General features: G+C 41.1%; 1 long non-coding RNA gene across 1 annotated transcript in view; it reads right to left on the bottom strand.

Annotated features, from left to right (window-relative positions):
- Positions 1–270: 270 nt before the first annotated feature.
- LOC113601288 (uncharacterized) overlaps positions 271–20,379 on the bottom strand; it is a 79,877-nt gene continuing 59,768 nt past the window's right edge. The window contains exon 4 of the long non-coding RNA XR_008299375.1: positions 271–8,204. This is a non-coding gene — a long non-coding RNA (uncharacterized LOC113601288). The remainder of the gene's footprint in view (positions 8,205–20,379) is intronic.

Below are 20,379 nucleotides of genomic sequence, written 5' to 3'. Positions count from 1 at the left end.
TGGATAACAACCCTGTCTCATAGGATTCTGTTGTGAAGATTAAATAAAACAATGCACAAAAATCACCAATGTACAGTAAGTGCTCAACCTATGATAGTTTGGAGTATATGGTGTGTGTATGTGTGTGTGTGTATACACACACACACACTGTATATATACACACTATACATATATACATACCACCATACACACACACACATATATGTTCCCCATGGACTCCACACGTGTGTGTGTGTGTGTGTGTGTGTGTGTTGTGGTGAGGGGGAGAGAGAGAGAGAGAGAATATCTCAAATTTCTCTGCTCTAGAACCCTGAGCCACTTGCTCTCTAGATGTCTGTCCATGCCCTTTAATGCCAGGTCCCATGTTCCTCTCACCCAAACCAACCAAGCCTCCCCTACCATATTCCCCACTTTGGTCCTCCCTTGCCTCCTATATTGTACCTTTGCAGAAATGGCACATTGATTAAAAGCATGATTCTGAATCATATAATTGGGATTTACATCCCAACTTCCCTACTTCTGTGTAGGGACAAGTTATTTCATCAGTCTGTACCTCAGATTCCTTCCCTGTAAAACGGAGATTAAAAAAATAGTACCTACTGCATGTGGATGTTCTGAAGATTAAACAAGTTAACAAATGTGATATGCCAAGCACACAGAACATGGCACATAAGTGCTATGTATGATTATTATTATTATATTATTATGACAGTGACCTCTACCTCTCTTGTCTCTATGTTCAAATAGTCAATTGCCTGCATGGAAGAGAACACTAAAATATACTCAATGGGTGTGAGCCCAAACCACACACCAGGCACTTTCCATGCACTGCTAAGATCTAAAATGTGCATTTTATCACCATTACATAAAATGGAGGCTCAGTGAGGCTAAATAATTTGTCAAAAATATAAGGCAAATAAGTACAGAGCTGCATTCAGACCCACATTTGTCTGACCCCTAACCCATGTTCTTTTCACTGTACCTCACAGGTCCAAGACAAAACATCCATATGGCATGCACGGGAAGGAGTGAGGGCAGGGAAAGGATTTCACCTTGTTATATGGAAAGAGCACTTGGCTCTGCTTGTCACACCCTTTAAGTTTTAGTTTCCTCACCTTTAAAAACAGAGTTGTTAGACTGGAGGTTTCCAAACCATGCTCCCCCAAGCCCTTGAGTTTCTTCAAGATTGTTTAGGGGCCACTGAATAGGGTAAGCCTAACAATTAGAACTGCACCTTTCATGAGATGCTCATCCCACCTACACAGAGTAAGCACTGGGGTTCAGGAGAAGATTTTGGACAATATGAAGATCCTTTCAGCTCTAATAGTCTGGGTATCTTCTTCAAATAAGAAAGAGTGAAAAATACCCCAATCTCTACTTAAATAATGTTCAATTCAATAAACATTCCCTGGTTCTATTACATGTAAAACACCGTATTGTATGTTGAATAAGCAACCTCCTCCTCCCCCCTCAAACTGTCTTGTAAGAACTCCTAGCTCCATGCTGAGTGCACTCTCAAGATGTATCTCTTTCACAAACTGTTTTCAACCGACTTAAAAGTCAGAATGTGAAATGTTCCCCTAAATATGTTAACCTTTGCACTTTAGACCTCCATTTCCCTCAAGAATATACTTATTTAAATGTTTATTTATTTTTGAGAGAGAGAGAGAGAGCGTAGGTGGGGTATGGGGCAGTTGAGAGGGGGACAGAGGATCTAAGTGGGCTCTTTGCTGACAGCAGAGAGCCTGATGCAGGGCTCGAATGTGCAAACCGTGAGATCATGACTTGAGCTGAAGTTGAACACTTGCCCACTGAGCCACCCAGACATCTCTCCCTAAAGAATATTTTTATAGCTTCCCTTTCTCCATGTTTTATCAGTGTACTTTACCAGCATACAGTTGTACTTTATCAATGTACAGCTCTGTGTCTTGAAGAGCCTACCATGTTGGTAATTTTTTCAATAATAATGATACTAAAATGAACAGCCATTGATCTTTGGGTGGAAGACTCCAAGAATTGCCAAGATTTTTTCTGTTTGTAGTCTGGGCACCAGTCCTTGGAGGCCCCCCACCCATACTAGTCCAAGAAGTTTATTCTAGAAGGCATCACTTGCTAATTGAATTAGCCTCCCTCTTTGTGCTTTGAATCAATGGAGATTATCTCGGGGAATGCAGCCATTCCTCTGTGACTTTGTTCCTTGGAGGCTAATTCTTCCCCATGGACTCCAGAAACTATTCCCTTCCCACCCTCCTTTCTTATTTTTTGGAAGAGAGATCAACAAGGAATGTGGATTTTAGAGAATACTGCTGGGTGGAGGACAGAATGCAAAGAAAGGGCTGGCTTTGAAATGAGGACCGCAAGAAAAAAATTCCAGTTATCCCACAAGGCAGTGACTAAGGCTCATCTTCGCTTTAGGAAAACTGCTTTTTAAGAATGCCATGGTATTGGGACAGGTATTATATTGCATTAGTACTCAGCTTTAAGAAAATCCAGGAGACTGATCTTATTATGGATTGAAGAATTTAGGGGTTCTGAGAGCCTGATAATCCCAGAATATCTGTAAATGCTTCTGTCTGTACAAAAAAAAAAATGGGCAACCTTGACTGGTTATTGCAGAAATGTGTGTGTGTATGTGCACATGTTTTGTGTAAGACCATTTCACCTTTTAAGCCAGTGGCTCACAACTCCAGCTGTGTGCCAAAGTATCTGGGAACCTTAAAAAAAGGTGATATGGGTATAGACGAATTTAGGTTGCATTCTTCCAGATTCAGATTCTGGAGAGAGCCCTGCATCCTCTATCTTTAAAAAGCTCTCGAGATTAGGAGCCCAACCAGGCTCAGAATCACTAGTCTAAGCAAAGACAGGCACTGGAGGAGCAAAGGTAGAACTCTATCTTAATTAATGCAATTGATCTCTTTTGTGGGGTCATTTATCCCTTCTGGATAAATGTCCTGCTTTTGCATGGTTACAGAGTATCAGTATTCATCTTTAGCAAACTTCAGGCCCTATAAAAACATTTTTTTAAATTTGACATAATGGATGACACCGAGAGGCCACAATGCTATGCTTTGTTGTGTCTTTTTTTGAACCATAAAATATTTTTTGAGTCAAGAGATCAATAGACTGCATCATTTTTTTTTTAACTTGACAACTTGATGCCTACTATAATAGACTGGGAGGCTTAATCCTGCAGTTTAGTCCCAAATCAGCAAACTTGTTTTAGGGTTGGACAACAGTGTTTCTGGGCTATAGACGCAACCACTAAACTGGTGCCCTCCCATAAACACATAGCTTTCCCTCCTCAACTCATTGGACACAGTTATCAGAATAGGTTTTTTTAATCCTGTTTGCATAATGTCACTTCTCTCTCAAGAACTTCCAGAGGCTTCCTGCTGTCAATCAAGTCAAATCTAAACTCATCTAGCCAGTCCAGCCTTCTAACCCCACAGTGCCTGCCATTTGTTTATTGTTCCTTGACGCAGACCTCTCCCCTTCCTCACTAGGACAAGAAGAGCTGTAGAACTCTTATTCATACTTAATGCTGGACAACACCCACCCTACCTTGATACCCTTTCCATTTCTGCCTTGAAATTGGGTGGCTATGGCCAGCAATGTATTTCCAGAGTCCATTTTGACTCCACCCCCAAAACAGCTGCTCTGTGCCATGGCAGGATAAACCTCCATCCCCCACCTTGTTCCAGTTTGACCTTGGCAATGTCCATTTTGGTCCCAAGAAGTTCTCTGCCCCCCTCTGATCCCTCCTCTAAAGCATGGCTCAAACTCGTACCTCTGAGGAAACCTCCCTATGATTAACTTCATTTCACATTTGCCTGTATGGATTAGGCTGCCTGCACTGTTTGCATGAACTTTACGTGGCCCTAGATGGTGGTCTGTCCCATATTCCACATCACTAGGTGGATTGCAACTCCTATGGAGTAAGCATTGTGTTTTGTGCTACTTCTATATCCCTCTAAGTCCCTCTAAAGTTTGATGAAAATAAGCCAGAACAGCTAATGCTCTCGTGAGGGACGTGGCCCACACGCCTGACTAGGATGAGCTCCTGGATGCTTTTCATCAGTTTCCAGATCCTCCTGGGAGCTGTAAAAATGTAGCTCTGTACCCTTCTGAGATGAAGCACAGAAAGAGAAGGCACAGCAGCCAGATGCAGGTAGTAGTGGGAAAGCCTCCAGCAGCATGGTTCTAGCTGGTCCCCTACCGGGCCTCACTTCAGGGAGGCTCCCATCCTCTTTTCCCCTCTCTGACTTCCTTGCAGCCTCTTCTGTTACTTAATCAAATCTACCTCCCATATTTGGAAGGAGAAATAAGGGAGACTGGTTTTTGTTTACCACAGGGGCATACATACAAAGTAAGCTTCATTAGACTTTGGGTCTAAGCTCCTTCGACTTGTCCCACCCCTGAACTTGACAGGATTCAGGCTTCTCTCATTCAGCAAGGGTTTTGCAGCAGCTTTTTACAGTATCAGACTTCTTGATAAGCCCTAACCAAAAACCTTCTCAGTTGGGGCAGGGGGAGAGGGGTGCAGCTGGGTGGCTCTGTTAAACATCTGACTTCAGTTCAGGTCATGATCTCGTATTTCATGAGTTCGAGCCTGCTTGGGATTCTCAATGCCTACTTTTCAGGAACTGTGAGCTGTAGGGTTTTGTAGGGTTTGACTGGCAGTGTCACGTTACTTTTACCCTTAGCGGGGAAGGTTATTCAAGTAATTGACAACATTATTAATGTTAAATTAATTGATTATACTTATTAAATATAGGAGAATTTAAAAGAATATTTACTCCTAATGGACCAAATGTGAATAGAATCAGGTAAGGTGTACTTTTAGGAGCTTGTAAATGAAGTAGGGAATAACCTGGATAAGTTCTAGAAAAAAGTTTTGTTTTGTTTTGTTTTGAAATGAGGGTGTGCCAATGTGGAAATAATAACACTCTCCCTAACACACAAAAATTGTGTTCTGGCAAATGGCATTAAAACTGAAGACTGTGGACACAATGTAATTGCTCACTCCCAACACATCTTACTTTTCTACCTTTTGTTATCCCTTCCCCTCTACTTCCTTGTTTATTTTACTTTTGATCTGACTGCATTTGATATATACACATATCATCTCAAATTCTTTCTTGTAGCAAGTAAGGTATACATTATATAAACAGGCCTCATACTGTCAATGACTTCAGGACTAATATAAGAAGCTTTAAGTATATTTCAGTAGGAACATCTCTGACAAGCTCCTCTGGAATTTCCTACCTGAATGAGGGTAAGCAGGCTTCTCAGAGCAAGTGACTAACCTAAGGCAGCTATTATATTATACTCTTCTTTGGTCTTTTCTGCATGTGCTAAATAGCGAAGTGTTAGGCATAAGGTACTTGTGGACGAATAAATCACTAATTTGCATTTGATTACTTCATGGCATTTTTGCTCAGAACCGTAAACATTTATTATTATTTTAAGGTTTGGTCTCAAGAAATCTACAGGTGTAGGAGTTAAGAAAAACAGATGTGGGCATACAACTATGTTGTGTTCCTGCAAACCAGTTGCTTTAGGAGGGGCCTGGTTCCATACAAATTTTAGTGGAATGAAGTTGAAAGAAAGCATTAGTTCACTGTAGCAGGATTTTAAGCATCTTACATCCATGTTCCTGACTTTGGATTCTGTCTGTAGAAAGCTGCTATCAAAGGTGAATGTCATAATTTTGTGTGTGTGTGTGTGTGTGTGTGTGCTTAGCTTGGGGGAATGTGATCTTAGGAAACTGGATTCACTTCTCTTCCTTGCACTGCTTGCAAACTCCAAATAGACTTTGCTAATGTTAAGACAGTCTAACCATACTATTATTCTGTCTTGGAGTTTACTTAAGGAAAGTGGTCTTATGATACATCTGTAACCACTTTGAATAAGAGCCTACACAGAGTCAGAAAATTGTAATGGCAAGGGACAGAGTACTCCATCCAAGCATGCAGAGTTTTAAAAGATAATGAATCTATTGTAGGACAGTTTGATACCCTCAGCCAAAAGGCAGTTGATGAATATAATGTTGACCACACCAGCAGTAGCCTAGTGTGGTCTGCCTTCCTGAACTGCCTTCCAAAGGTCTGAACTGAATTGCCTTCCTGAACTGCCTTCCGAAAGGTGTGAAGTGAGAACAATGAATGGAATTAGGCATACAGTAGCTAAGGGGCAGTGCGAATGATACAGAAGTTCTCAGACATATGCTTCAAGAGGCTTTGTCAGAGGAAGTGATGTTAAGGCTGAGGCTTCAAAGGTTAGGAAGGACTGGTCAAGTAAAGGGGAGGGGAAGGATGTTCCAGCTAGCAGGACAGACAGGGAAGTCTTGGACATGGTGTATTCGAGGAACCACAAGAAGGTCAGTGCAAAGTGAGGAGAGAGGGAACAGAGGAAGTAGGTAGAGGCCTGAGTGTGAAGGTTCTTGTGAATCATGTACAGATTAAGATGTTTGAACATTTAAGGATAATAGGAAATCATGAAGATCTTTAAGTGACTTAATCATATTATATTGTAGAAAAGGCATTCATCCATCTGGATAGGGTGCCTTATTGTTATCTCCACACATTTCCTGTATGTCCTTGAGGGTAGAGGGACACTGACTCTGCCTGTAGTTATGGGGAATGACTCAGCTACACTGGCATTCTAGATTTCCTCCTAGGTCCTCTGAATCTGCCCAGCATGCTTTCTCCTCTCTTGGTTGGCTTATTCACATCCCTGCAGGCTTAGCTTGACAGTCACCTCCTCAGAGATGTCTTCCCTGACAACCTCTTATAATTATAATGTTCCTCCCTCTCTATTCTCTATTTTAGCTTTTTCTTACTTCTCTATATAGCAGTCATCACAATTCACAAATTGGGGCTATCTTGAGAACATTTTTTTTTGCCTTTATCCTACTAATTAAAAACTCCACGACACTGGAATATACCTTGCCCGTGTTACTACTCACTGATGTGTCCACAGCACCTGCATGGGAGACTAAGTGCAGGGACACTAGTCAGGGAGCCACTGCAGGCATTCAGGTGAGAGACATGGGTGGTCTGGCCTCAGATAACAGCACTGGACTGATTCTAGGAATATTTATGAAATAGACAAAACAAGTCAACAACTAATTGGATAGTTTGAAAGAAAGAGATCAAGAGTGATGCCAGGTTTCAGAGCCTCTTGCAAGAGTTCTAGGTGCCCAAAAGGATTAAAAAAAAAATCAATGGTTACTAATGGAAATCATATAATAAACAATCTCAGAAAAAATGTTCCACAGCTATATAAGGGTTTTAAAGCTATTATTTATAGTTAAACTAAAACAGTGGGTAGTGTGCAGGAAAAAAAGCATTATTTTGTAGACTGCAGGAGGATTTCAAAGTGTCATGATAAAAAGTTAAGTGGTAAATGGTTTTTAGAAGTATAGCAATCCCTTAGTGACTAAGACTGCTGAACTTAAATGATAATCTTCAGTTACAAAATAGTGTAAAAGTAGTTTTAAGATTTAATACATTCAGGGCACCTGGGTGGCTCAGTCGGTTAAGCATCTGACTTTGGCTTAGGTCATGATCTTGCAGTTCAAGGGTTTGAGCCCTGCGTCAGGCTCTGTGCTGACAGCTCAGAGCCTGGAGCCTGCTTCGGATTCTGTGTCTCCCTCTCTCTCTGCCCCTTCCCCCCTTGCACTCTCTGAAAGATAAATAAACACCAAAAAACTTAAAAAAAAAGATTTAACTAACACCATATCAGTAGAATTGAGTAAAGTTTTAGAAGAGTACTAATGAATATGATGCAACCATATGTGACTATAAATACCAATAAAAATGTCTTCTGTGATACTTTTAAGTCTTGGAGAAGGAAATAATACTTATAACTTTATAGATATATGTGGCAATAATCAGTTCACAAACCACTTACTATATATACTATCTATTTTGATTATTGAATCCTCTTCATAGTAACTTGTGAAATGGGTTTTACTGGCCCTATTTTAACAGTGGCGAACTGGGTTCATAGAGATCAAATGACTTACCTAATATCCTACAGTTAATAAAGCATTCAGTGGGACCACAGGCAGGGCAGGTGCTAAAATATTCACCTTACAGATGAGAAAACATGCTCCAGAAACACTTGCCCGAGGCGACAGGGATTGTGATCAGTGGAAGCAGAGCTAGGAAACAGCTTTTCCCTTCAGCCTGCTCCTTCCTCTGTGGGTGCAAAAAAGAAATACCTGTCACACTGGGGTTTGGGAGGCTCTCTGGGGGCAGACCAGAGCCAAGCATCGCCTCTGCCCATGGACGTCACTCTCTGTTGCTTAATAATCCTAGCACCCTGCTTTCTCTCTGTTCTTCTTCTCAGAGGTCCCCAGTACTATTACCAGTGCTGCCAGGGACTGGGGGGACAATGATGGAGAGAAATCCAGGCCATGTGCTTCCTGGGTGACTCTTCTGGTCTCCCCATCTCTCTCATGTCCACACAGACTTTGAGTCACTACCTTTTCCTTGTGGAATCTCTACCATATGACCTTTCAGCAATAGCAGCTCCTGCCAAATAGCTCATTCTATTTGTATTTATCACTATAAAAGAGAGAGCGAGAAAGATCGAGACAGAGAGAGAGACAGAGAGACAGAAAATCTAGAATCTAATGAGCCTGGTTCATCTTTTTAAACCAGGGTACATATGGATTACTAGTATATGGGTGGGCTGCCGTTGGACCAGGGGCTGCTCCTAGTCCATCAGTCATGAGGTGATCGTAAGACCTATGAATGGCAGAGCTATGGGGAGAGCAGTTTTCCTCAGAGCGGGATGTGTGCATGGCAGGTATTTTAAGGCTTGGTCAGTCTAGAACTGTCCAAAGGAGATAAACTTACAGAAAGTACCACCTAAATTTATAGGGATGAAGGGTCACTGTGGTTGGGGGCAAGCTATGAAACGTCACAGGGACAAAGGAGTTTGAGTTGGATCTTGAAGTATAGACTTTTCGCTGGCCTAGTAAGGAGAGGCCTGAAAGGAGGGTGTTAGAGAAGGGGAAATAGCATGTGCAAAGGTGGAGGTTTGTGGCTTGAGAGAGCACAGTGTGCGGGGAGAGCAAATCATTCTGTATGGCTGGAATGCCAAGTCTGCGGAGGAGCATAGTGGGAGATGGGGTTGGAAAGGTGGGCAAGGCTGGACTTGTGATTCTCAGCTGAAGGCAGTATTACTCCATGAGAAGCATTAGGAAGGATTTTTTGTTGTTGTTGTTGTTTTGGTTTTGGTTGTCATGGTGCCTAGGGATTGTTACTGGCTTTTAGTGGGTGGGACTAGGAATAAGAAGGGCAACTCTGCACAGAGGAGAAAACTGTTGTGTCCCAATTGGCAGTAGGGCCTTCACTGGGAAACACTAGGCTAGACTTGTAAAGGCCCTTCAAAGTCATGCCAAAGAATTTAGATTTTAGTCTCAGGAAAGTTGGTGGTGAGGATAAGAAGTCTGGAGTGGCTCCCAGATTTGAGGTTGAGTTGGGTGGGAGGTGGTTCCAATGACTGATGTTGGGATTATGGGGAGAGGGGCGCAGATGTTAAACATGGTAAAAAAGATGAGATCTCACACTGCACATATAGATGAAATTGCCCAAGAGTCTGCTGAGATGCACTGTATAGCTCAGGAGAGGGGCTGGAGGAGAAATGTTGATCTGAAAGTCCTCAGAGCATCAGGGATAGTGGAAATTATGGGCACACATGAGGTCATCCAGAGTCTAAATGTGAATTTTGGATTGTTCAAGGTCAATTTTAAATTTCAGGCAGATTTTTCTGCTTCTTATTCAGTGTGTTCACAGGAAGTACCAATTAAAATTAATTTCAACCTAAGTAAAACATAATTAGGGAGATAAATTTGCTGCCAAAAGTATAATGAACTCCAGAATGAAATGTAAAATTGATTTTAGCTCACTTATCTGATATGTTTAAATGATGCTTTATCTTTCTTGATTCTACAAAATCTAGTAAGTTAGGGCAGGAAATACTTTAGAAATTTCAAGGAGATTAGTAACAGAAAGAATAAAAACAAAACAGAAGTTAGGTGTTCCTCTTCCTTCTTAGGGCTCTTTTCCATTTTGCCTGGGTGATTTGCATTGTGAGTGTCTCTAGTCCCTCATTTAGCTTATGATTTTCTGACATACTATACAGGAAGTCTTCACGTGGTTTAGAAGTAGGGAATATATCGGGACACAAACTTCATTTCTCCTTCCTCTTGCCATGGAGATTATATTTACCCACTATTGTTAGACTGAAGCATGTCTGCCCAGACAGAAGGGGCTGCATTGGATCATTTTTTTTATGATCTAGTGATTTAAATCTTAAGATTCTGTGGAGAAAACCAAGCAGTCTGAATTACTGGCACATTAACCTATAAAGAATAGAGTCATTGGTTAAGATCATTGATAGGTATTATTTTCAATAACAATCGCAGTGTGTTTCTCACCACTTCTAGAAGCATTTAGAAGTTCTTGGGAGGAAATCCATTACTGTAGTTCAGACTAATTTAGATTTTCAGACTGATTGCCACTGAAATGATTCAGATATCACTGGGTTTTAATAAACTGGAGTTATGACTGTTTCCTAAGACAATATTTGGTCTGTCTTTGGGTCCTCCTTGGGGAAGGTGTAGGCACAAAGACTGATCAGGAATTTTACTTCCCTTAGATGACCTATTATTGAATTGACTGTCACAGCAAAAAGTCCATTAAAACTTTTTTAAATTAAATTTATTTTATTTTTAAGTAAACTCTACACCCAACATGAGGCTCGAACTCACTACCCCAAGATAAGAGTCATAAGCTCTACTGACTGAGCCAGCCAGTTGCCACAAAAAGTCCATTTTTAATTGATAGCACAGAATATCTGCATTCCAAGTTCCTGCCAGAGGGAATGATGGAACATTCTGTGGACAGATTCTTATCAAGAACTTAGTTCTTAGAAACAATATTCACATAGGGTCACCTGAAGATATGCACTCCATAATTTTCCTAGGTGACTATTTCCTAAAGTGTTATTTTTAAATTTCCGTGAAATGTAAACAGATATTATATTATAAGAGGATCTAATTGTTTTGGTAAAGAGAAAGTTTTAGGTTAGTTTCTTTTTAAAAAAAAATATTTATTTTTCAGAGAAAGAGAGAGAGAATGGGGGAGGAGCAGAAAGAGGGGGAGACACAGAATCCAAAGCAGGCTCCAGGCTATCAGCCCAGAGCCCAAAGTGGGGCTTGAACTCATGAAATGTGAGATCATGACCTGAGCTGCAGTTAGACGCTCAACGAACTGAGCCACCCAGGTACCCACAAAGTTTTATTCTTCAGGAATGTAATCATGTATTTCTGGTAACAGAGTAATTTTCAGAATGCCCAAGGGGATAAAGAATCCTACTAAGAGCAGGTGACTGTAGGTCTCCAGCATCACATCCCAGTATAGGCTTCTCTGGACAAGGTCTAGATGCTGCCACTCCTCTCTGCTAAAATCTATAGCCACATCCCTGAAGGACACCAATCCCTCATATGAAATGTCATGCTCCTCTGGAACCAGGATCAGGAATTTCTTGGGAGAGGTCTGATTAGCTGACATGTCATGGTAGGTCTCAAACTTTATTCTCTCAGGAGCCTAAAACCTGGTAGACTGTAAATCAGGAGCAAGCAGAGCTGCTGGGGAGAGGTAGGCCGGAGTCTGGAGAAAGATATAACCCAGGGGCTCCCCAAAGACAAGAAGAAACCTCAGAGACCTCTCAGAATAAAAACGAGGAGAAATTCCTGACACCAGCTGTGAAAAAGCTAGACAATGTTTCTTTACTGAAGGACTTCTGAAAACATTTAATGTATGTTAATGTACATGTAAATATCCTAAAAGATAAATCTGAGTATGCAATAGTTCCCAAATATACTTGATCACAGAAATCTTTGTTTTGGATCATGTCACATGGAATAGTCATGTTCCTCAGAACACATCTTGTTTTAGATATTCTAAATTTATCCTTGATCAAGTCAGGTCATCAGAATTCTGGGCACTTCGTTATTTTACCCTGGTCTCCCTGTCACAGAATTACTTTAAATTTAAGGTTATGTGGTTAACCTATATTGAAGGACATTGTAAAAATAGCCCCACAGCACTCACTATTATATCTAATATAGAGATACGTTGGAACACATTGTCTATAACCCAGACTGTAATTCTTTGTGAGAATACATGGAGACATTTCTCTAAGTCATCACAGGGATAGCTGTGTTTTACCTGAGCATTTTTTCTTTTTAAATTCAATAGGCAACATAAATTTTGTAACCATTTTTTTTTCTTTGTTTTGACTGCTAGGAAGTTCATGATGAAATCTGCAGCCCACCTATAACAATGCTACATGACTATATGGTGTGCACTTAGTACAGATTGTATCTGGCTTTATATATGATTCCTTTCTCATACTTTCCACTTACTTGATTTCCAAATTTAAACACCTGGTTTATTCATTCTTTTAGCTAATATTTATTTAGCCTCTTCTATGGGACAAGCCCTGGTCTTGGTGTTAGAAATAAGATGGTAAAAAATATATAGATGGTTTTTACTCTCCAGAGCTTACAGTTTAGAGTCAAATATAGACTGATAAATATACAACACACCGTATCCAAGGTGAAAAACCCTATGGAGAAAACAGGAACACTGTTAAAGTTGTTATATGGAGCCATCAGAAATAAGCTTCTTCAAGCATGTTGGCCTACAGACTGCTTTGAACCCCTCTATCTTTTGGTCAAGCATCTTGGTGCCCAAGCATGGCATTGCTACGTTGGTTCCCCCTGCTTGGGTGCTTGAGCTAATGCCTGCTCTCATTTTCTGGTAGGAGATTCTGCAAAAACCCGTGGCTCAACATACCTAGCCTTGAACATTCTGTATTTCCCACAACCCCTTGTCTTATCCAAGCAACTACACGTAGCCAGGGAGAGAGTATAAAGAGGAGAGAGAAGAGCAAGAGGACACACACTTTGGGCATACCTGAATTTAGGGGGAAGAAGGAAGAATAGGTAAAGAAGAATCAAGAGGAGTTGCTGTCAGATAGGAAGCCTAGAGGGTTTGGGGGTCATGGAGGCCTTGGGAGGAGAGGATATTTTAAATATTTTCAATGCTACAGAGCAGCCTTGGATTTGGTGATGCAACAGGTAATGACAACCTCCAAAGAACAATTTTAGCTACATGGTAAAGACGCAAAGAATAAGGATTATATAACCCAATGTGATTTTGAGTGGTGAGGCAATGAAGACAAGTACGGACTTGCTTCTTGATAATTTGAGGAGCAGAGGGAAAGCTAGAGATAGGGTGGTACCTTAAGGGAATAGCAGGGTCAGGAGAAGGTTGATGCTTTCTTGAATGACCAAATGCTTCACTTATACACATCTCTCATCACAAAAGATCGACGAATGTAGCTATGCCACGGTTGCTGGGCACTGGGATAATGCATACAGTCAACATTCTGAAATGCTTCTTAAAAGAGCACTTGAATCATAACCTAAATTTTTAGGAGGGGCAGTGATTTCTTATCCACCATATCTTGATCAAACGTCAGATAGCCTTAACCTAATATTTGAAAAGTGAATAGTTTAAACTCATTTGTTGAGTTGTTCTTTTGCAATGGGGTAATAGCCAAACAGTGACAACTAAACAGAGAATTTTGCAAGCAGAGCACTTCTGCTGGCAGCAGCAGCCCAGGGTGGCAGCTGTTCTGGATGAAAGACATGGCTTTGAGATTGAGAGAACAAAGGGAAGGCTTGAAGGGTGAGGATGAGAATGGTCCCCAAAGTCTTCTTAGACTAAGTATATAACAGAACAGTACTTGAGGTAAAAGAGTAATGGAGCAAAAAACACCCTGTGACTGACACACACACACACACACACACACACACACACACACACACACACACCCCTGTACTACTGGTCTACCTCCATGTGCACCTGCTGAGGCTGAAGCTTGCCCACACTCTGATCACTCTTCTTCCAGGCAGAAAGCCCCTGAACTGTTTCCCCAGATTCTTTGTCTCACTCGAAGGATTTGCTGCCCAGATGGTTCCTGAACCTTCGCTGCCTTCTCATTTACTCCTTCATTTCTGAGTCCTGGCTTCCTCTCATTCCCCTCTGTTGATGCTTGCCCTGCAGGGGTTTGTGTCCCCCATTGCTCAACCTTGGGGCCCTCTCCTTACCGTGCCACTTTCACCCATCACCCTTGTCCTGCTTGCCTCTCCAAGAACCAGTGCTAGCTCATTGGGCCAGCAATAAGCTGATAATAATGTCAGCTAACTAGTGTTTACTATGTGCCAGGCATTGTCCTAACTGCTTTATATGAATTATTTCATCTTATAATCTTAACAACTCTTTGAGGTGATGGGTTTATAGATGAGGAAACAGGAACAGTAAGTTTAAGCAACTTATCCAGGTCTTATATCTAGGGAGTTTCAGAGTTGAGAATCTGGCTTCAAAGCCCATGTTCCTTTCTTTTTTTTAAATTTTTTAAAAACATTTATTCATTTTTGAGAGGCAGAGAGAGACAGAGCGTGAGCAGGGAAGGGGCAGAGAGAGGGAGAGGGAGACACAGAATTTGAAGCAGGCTCCAGCACAGAGCCTGACATGGGGCATGGACCCATGAAAAGTCAGCCAAAGTCAGATGCTTAACCGACTGAGCCACCCAGGTGCCCCTTCAAAGCCCATGTTCTTAACCCTTATATTATATTGCCACATCCATAAGTTTAATGAAAAGGACCAGAAACACAGATAATTTGTCTATACGAGTAGGGATCAGAAGCCAAAGCAGCTGCTGGGTATCAGAAGCATAGAAATCCAGGCTAGAATCTGGATAACAGGTCCAAAGCCTCAGTAGACAGAAAGGAGCTCTATGCCATCCTAGGCCAATAGAAGCCTTCTTTCAGGAAAGCCCTTCCTGGGGATGGCTGGGCAGGAATGGAGAATGAGGCAACATCTCATGGGGCAGGAAAATGGGTTGATTAGGGTTGTATCTGCCCAATCCAGTAGCTTCCATTGTCTTTCTTGGATCTGCATTAGAAGCTTGGTTATGGGTTGAATAGTGTCCTTTCCAAATGATGTTAAAGTCCTAGCCCCCAATTCCTGTGAGTGTGATCTTATTTGGAAATAGGGTCCTTGCATATCAGACAGACAGACAGGGAGAACTCCATGTGAAGACAAAGGGAGAGATTGGGGTGATGCATCTACAAGCCAAGGAAAAACGAAGATGGCTAGTAACCCAGTGGAAGCTAAGAGAGGCATGGAACCGTTTCTCCTTCACAGCCCTCGGAAGGAACGAATCCTGCTGAAACCTTAATATTGGACTTCTAGCCTCAAGAACTGTGAGATAATAAATTTCTGTTATTTGAGCACCCCCAGAATGTGATACTTTATTACGATAGCCTTAGTTACCTAATGCCAAGATCTCAATTCCATGGAACTTTTCATGAGAGGTCTGGGCTGTGGTTCACACTTTTAAGTCATAAGGCTCTCTCAGGGACCCCTCTTTCCCATGATGGAAACCCTGGACTAAGTAAGAAGGGAAGGGAAAAGGCAGGATATTTGTAAGGAACTGCAGCCTTCCGGAAGACAAATGCACATTAAGGCAGTATTTTCAGCCCTAACACGAACTCAACTGGTCCAGTGCCAGCCATCAGCTGGTAGATCCATCTGTCCCCAGCAACACAAATCTTTATGACCCTCATTTGAAGAAATAAACACATTGCCCACATTATGGAGCAGGTGGACTAGTTAGGAGGGCTGTGTGTCATTCTAGAAAAGGTGCCTGATCTTCATGTACACCTCCACCTCCCAAACTGGACTTTCCATGACATATAGAGAACTTGAAAATATATTTACATCTCCAGGAATTAGCAGCCATGGAAAAAACCTGTCAAATAAAAGCAAAGCTTTATTTTGAAAATCTCTATGCCACTTGCATGGCTATACTTGTAAAGATAGAAGATATTTTTGACAAGTGACTTTCACTTTAACTTCTCTAGGTTTTTCTCCCCAGCTCTTCTAAGACACTGGAGTAGGCAGAGCCAAATATGCAGGGTTAGCCTTAGCAGAACACAATTCAACTCTTAGTAGAAAAATCCATGCCATCATTTTGTGAGTGTGTGCCATTATGAGGGAATTGGGGGGGGGGGGAAGACATTGGGATCTACAAGCATCTTGGTACCTTTTAAGAGTTTTACAAGTCTCACTAGGTGCTGCTATCATAACCACTCTCTAAGGTCTGTGAGGATTCTGGACACAACTATGTGAAAGCCAGAAATGCTGAAACACCTAACCTGTGCAGTCACATATTGATAAGCTTCATCAGAGTCCAGGTTAAGTAATCAGCTGTGCCTGAGACTCAAATTAAGTTGGAGTTCACAGTTTCAAATTTAGTTTTCTCTGGGACATAAGAAATAGTCTAGAAATATGGTCTAGTCAAAAGCATCTAGACTTTCCTTTTCTTGGAGTCAATAAGAATGCACCACTAACGTTTATGTATAATATTAATAATCAGAGTGTATGTTTCTCCTGGTGGAAAGAAGACAGCCAGAAAATCAGGAGGCCTGGATCCTTGTCCTGAATGTAAGAGTGAGGGTAATTCCATTTCACTGGGACTCTTCTTCATTTGTAAAAGTTGGACTTGCCCCAGTGACCTCAAAAGTAACCTCTAATTCTAAAATTTCACAGTTTGGGGGCACCTGGGTGGCCCGGTTGGTTGAGCGCCTGACTTCAGTTCAAGTCAGGATCTTATGGGTCGTGGGTTCAAGTCCCATGTTGGGCTTTATGCTGACAGCACAGAGCCTACTTCAGATTCTCTGTCCCCCTCTCTCTCTGCCCCTTCCCTAGTCTCTCTCTCTCAAAAATAAATAAACATTGCTGTCACAATGGAAAACACTCTGCTTTTTCCTATTATCACTTTGTGACTTGATTTAGATTATGAACATCTTATTATAAATTATCTAAGAGACTATTAATATTGAATAAAAATTCTAATAATAGTAATACAATGATATAATATCTTTAAATATCCATAATAATCAAATAAACATCTGTTTGGCAGCTATCAGTGATGTAAATTGGGAGCAGAATGAGAAGGGGGAGCATAGTTACCCAGGTTTGGGCCAATTCTTTGTTTCAATTGTTCTTATAATTTGAATAGAGCTTTTGCAATATTCTTGCCCTGAACTGCTATGTCATTTTCTTAGGTATTGTCAAAATGGCTGTCTTGCTCCCACCCAGAAGAAAAAAATGTTTTTCCAATGTTCAAAACATCCATTTTTATCTACAAAGTCTATGGCAGCATTTTCTCTATCATCATAATCATCATCATCATCATCACTATTGAAAATTAAATGTTCAATATTCAATATTTTCAGTGGTATAAGCTATAGAACTTTCACCTTTTTAAAAGAGGGGAACACAATATGGCTCTGATTACCTGGCTACTGCATGGGAGAGCCAAGGCTTTCAGTGAATGGACATTGTGCTGACAAGCACTTAAAAGGTTGTATGCTTGTCCCTTAGCCTTTGAGCACGGTGAACATTTGCCATGGATAGTAGCCTTGAAAACCCTATGGCCTATAACAAAAGGACATTTCCCCCTTTTACAGGGTCAAACGTATGCTGCATACTTCCCTATCAGCCCTGGCACATCAGACAAGTTCCTTTCATAGTATGGTATGCATAAAGCCTACAATTATCAGCTGCAGGTAGTGACCACCTGCTCATGGAATATACAGAAATGGAAAAAATGTGGAAGAATCTCTAGAAAGAATTCTCTTTTTGAATTAGCCCTGAGAGGCCATGCCTCTGAGAGTTTTAGAATAGATATGGCTTTTAATCAGCTTCCTTTTGCTTACTGAACAGGCAATTTCAGAGTCAGAAGGTAATCATACACAGGCAATTATGGCTTCAAGAACTTTCCTAACATATTCAGCCAGAGCGAAACTCCATCAAGTTTCATACTACCACATTCTCTGGGCTAAATGCATGCTACCTTCAGAGCTATGATGCATTTGTTGGTATTCATTTTGGTGACTGATTATGTAGTGGACACTACTGTGTGCTGCCCAGATCTCCTTTGTAAACCAAAGTAGTTATTCTCTCAGCTCCCAGGAGTGTTTTCTGTTGAAGATCTGTAACAGAGTCCCTCCCCAAGAATTGCCTTCAGCCTATGGGAGCTGTCTCACACAGGCTACACACCCCTTCCTGTAGTAGCCCATATCCAAAGATAGGTCTATGCAGGAATAGAAGGCCCCCTCATTTATCTCAATTCTGGAAAGCTCTGAAGAGCCACCCCAGGTTCAGGGCTCCCCAGGGAATCAACTGAAGTCTCTATTATGACTGAATTAAATTCAACTTCTCTTTTTGCCTATTTCTGCGTCCTTCATTCCCTTAAGTCTTAAAATACGATCTGGATGAAACCACATCTGCTACAAGAGTAATATGACAGAAAGCAAGCTATCAGTTATCCTGTTTTCAGGATGCTAGGGAGATAGATCTGAACATAGAGAAGGCTCGAAGTCATATCCAATCCATTCTGATCTTGGGGTGGGGAGTTGGGGGTGTCAACTCCTTGGTCATCTCCAAGCAAAGAAAACTGAGAAAACCAGTCACTTCTAGGGATGGCTTTGGGGATTTATTCTACCTTAGGATGTGCTCAAGAATATTTGGAAGGTGGGTGGGGGATGGGCTAGATGGGTGATGAATATTAAAAAGGGCACTTATTATGATGAGCACTAGGTATTGTATGTAAGTGATGAATCACTGAATTCTACTCCTGAAACCAATATTGCTTTGCATGTTAACTAACTAGAATTTAAATAAAAATTTAAAAAGAAAAAAAAGAGTATTTGGAAGGTAACAAATTAAGGCTAGCAAATTTCTCAGATTCCCTGAGACTTATCCCAGCTTCCTCAAGTCACCTGTATTAAGAACTCTGTGGGAGTAGGCTAGGGCAGGTTATCCATTCTCCAAGACTTGGGTTAGGAATGTGAATGAAGGCACAGTTGCTTACTTGACTACCCTCCATTTTATGCTATTAAGTAGAGATTGAGTTGATGTCAACTAAACTGTGCCCCAAAAGGTTCTGTTGTCTTTTTAGAACTCAGCAAATCACACTAAAATGGCTTCTTGCTCCTCTTAGAGTTAAAGGGATTCTGTGGGCAATCTTTTCCTATTACTACTAAACATTTATTGAGTTCTAGTTATGTGAGAGAAAAAGCTCCTGACCCCTAAGCATGTGTAGTACAAGAAACAGGACACATATAGCTGTATCAGTACTTTCCACTATCAACTGATTGCTTTTAGGCCATTGCCCAAATTTCCCGTAACATTGGGTGTTTTGGATTACTAGATTTATGTGAAATACTCATTGACCTGAACATTCCTCTGGAAGAGGTTCATTGTCTTTCTATTCTTTCTCAAAACTATTTTATTCATCTATTATTTTTTTTTATTATTAAAAAATTTTTAATGCTTATTTATTTTTGAGAGAGAGAGAAAGAGACAGAATATGAGTGGGGGAGGGACAGACAGAAATGGAGACACAGAATCTGAAACAGGCTCCAGGCTCTGAGCTGTCAGCATGGAGCCTGATGTGGGGCTCGAATCCATGAGCCATGAGATCATGACCTGGGCTGAAATTGGATGCTTAACCGACTGAGCCACCCATTTACTATTTTTTATTATTGTTTACCAAGTATTGTCGCCAAACACCCTCTCCTGCCCATCAGGAAAGTTACTTGTATTTCTTTTTTAAAAAAATCATTCAGCTATTTTTAAAATTGGTAATGTAGTAATATGGTCAAAACATCAAAAATTACAAAAAATTGGGGCACCTGGGTGGCTCAACTGGTTAAGCGCTGACTTTGGCCCAGGTCATGATCTTGCAGTTCATGAGTTTGAGTCCTGTGTCAGGCTCTCTGCTGATGGCTCAGAGCCTGGAGCCTGCTTCGGATTCTTGTATCTCCCTCTCTCTCTGCCCCTCCCCCGCTTGTGCTCTGTCTCTCTCTGTCTCCCCCAAAATGAAAAAAACGTTAAAAAATGTTTAAAAAAAATTACAAAATATATATAGTGAAATCTTCTCCTTGCCCCTATTCCTCATCTGCCCAGTCAAAAGTCTTCATTTCACCTCAAAACTACCCAAACCAGGTAGTTCTTCTATCCTTTATACATGGTAACATATCTACTTCTCTGCACTTTGCCTTTTTCACGTTGTATCATTCTGAGTTACTTAACACTCAATAAAAATTATTCTCTTTAGGAGTAAGAATATGTATTGGGGGATCTTTAGGAATTACTGGGAACTTTCAAAGATAGTATAATAAGGAAAACTTGGGAAGTTTCTTGGGGTTCAGTCAGA

The sequence above is a fragment of the Acinonyx jubatus genome, chromosome B3, assembly GCF_027475565.1.
Source record: "Acinonyx jubatus isolate Ajub_Pintada_27869175 chromosome B3, VMU_Ajub_asm_v1.0, whole genome shotgun sequence".
Classification (NCBI taxonomy): Eukaryota; Metazoa; Chordata; class Mammalia; order Carnivora; family Felidae; genus Acinonyx; species Acinonyx jubatus.
This window is presented reverse-complemented; position numbering and strand designations above follow the sequence as displayed.